Below are 2125 nucleotides of genomic sequence, written 5' to 3' on the forward strand. Positions count from 1 at the left end.
GATTTTCGTGCTTTAGATGAGGAGGATGTGTGTGTGTGTGTGTGTGTGTGTGTGTGTGTGTGTGTGTGTGTGTGTGTGTGTGTGTGTGTGTGTTGAAGTAGGCAAACAGAGTAAGACAATCTGTTTGACCTATCCTAGCTATTGTTGTGTTGGCTAGCAATGGTGAAAATACAAGCATTCTCTCTCTCTCTCTCTCTCTCTCTCTCTCTCTCTCTCTCTCTCTCTCACACACACACACACACACACACACACACACACACACACACACACACACACGCACGCATACACACAATGAAAGTTGTGGGATCACATTCAAGTCAAGAAATTTACAAAATATAGACCAAGACAAGCATTGTTGACAAAAGGACCATGCCAAAGGTAAGGCCAAACTAGAATATACCTTCCATCTGCAAACAAGTGATGAAATCACAAGGCCTTCTCTCCTTGGCTAAAAGTAGTTTATGGAGAAGCACAAAGGTAAGGCACAAGAAAATGGTTCTATTTGATGGGGGATAAGAATTACTAAAGAGCATGCCACTAGTAGTAAGAGACAAGCCCTAGGAAAGAAGATAGTATCCTATGGTGAAGGAAATGATGGCATCAATGGGTTCTCGCCATTGTAAAATGGAGACCTTAAACTCAAGTAGTACATTTTTGGGATCCTCCTAGGCATAAAGATCAAATGGGCAAGACAATCATTAACCATTTTAAATGTTTACGGCCCCTACAACACCAAAAAGAGAGCCAAGCTATGTGTGGACCTTAGAGACTCCCATATTGAGGGGGATTGGTGCTTCATGGGAGATTTTAATATAATGGAGTTTAGGAAAGACAAGACATGCACATTTAGCTTCTCAATGGGATCAAAAAAAAAGCTAACTGGGAAGTCGTGTGAGAAATGGTCATTGGTGGACCTATGGTGTATAGGTCCATGGAATAACTCGCAAGGCTTTACATATACAAGCCTTCAATATGCTAACACATCATCCAGACTAGACTTATGCTACTACTCTCATCAAGTTGATTGGCTACCCTCGTCGACGATCAAAATGAAGGTTGATAACTCTTAAAGCTTATCAGATCACTCATCCATATCAATCAAACTCGGATGGATCAAGAAGAATTAAGTCATGGAGGAACACCTCTTCAAGGAAAGAATTTTTAGGATCCTTGTCCAAACAACACTTGGCAAACTCGAAAAAGATGTGATGCAAATAATCCAAGGACTTAGGACACTCTTCATCGGAGTGTCCAGACTACGATAAAAAGTGTAGGGCCTAGGATGAAGAAGGCTCGCGAGGACAAGCATCAAAAGCTAAAAGAAGAAATGGAAGCACTTGCTAGCAAAAAGCAAGCAGGAATGGCCATAGAGTCGCAGCACTAAAGATGGTTTGCAATAAAATCAGATCTTATTGATCAGCAACTCAAAGAACTAAGGAAAAATCATTTATTTTTTGGGTCATTCTCACAATTGTGAGTAGAGATGATAATTCAGCAAAGAATGTACAATGAACCTCAAGCACTACATGTGCCTTGAGGGGACAACATTTCCGGAAAGGGATGTGTACAGCTCATCAGCATTGCCACAAAAGGAGGTGTACTATTCATCAACATGGGCCACTAATACAACTTAGTGTATGCTCCTTCATCTTGCACATTAGACTCTACTTGTGACCCTATTATAAATATAAGCTCCATGCACGTTATCCTTGATTGGGCTACTACAAAGTTTCTCTCAAAGACTTGAATGTTCCTTGCTTTCCATAATTGCTTCAGGTAACAATACTTGGTACCACAATTTCTTTGCTCTAAAACTCTCCCAGGACCAAGTCATTTCTAAAGAAGAGAACCTTCCACGTCCTTTGCACCCATCTGCAAATTTTGGCATCAAGACCTTGCAAAGAAAGGTAGTCTTTAAACAAATGCAAGGGATCATATGAAGTTTCTGTACATCCAGAACAAGTGTCTAGACAATGACCCAAACCATGTGATTAGTGAATGCCCTATGTGTTGCAAGAGCACAAACTTGCTTTTGGCAAGTAGCACTTGCACATATCGCTGAACAACCACCCCCAAGTGGCTATTATGGGGGGGACCATAACAAGAGGATTATATGGAATAAAAG

The sequence above is a fragment of the Adiantum capillus-veneris genome, chromosome 10 (assembly GCF_014529385.1).
Source record: "Adiantum capillus-veneris isolate H3 chromosome 10, ASM1452938v2, whole genome shotgun sequence".
NCBI lineage: Eukaryota > Viridiplantae > Streptophyta > Polypodiopsida > Polypodiales > Pteridaceae > Adiantum > Adiantum capillus-veneris.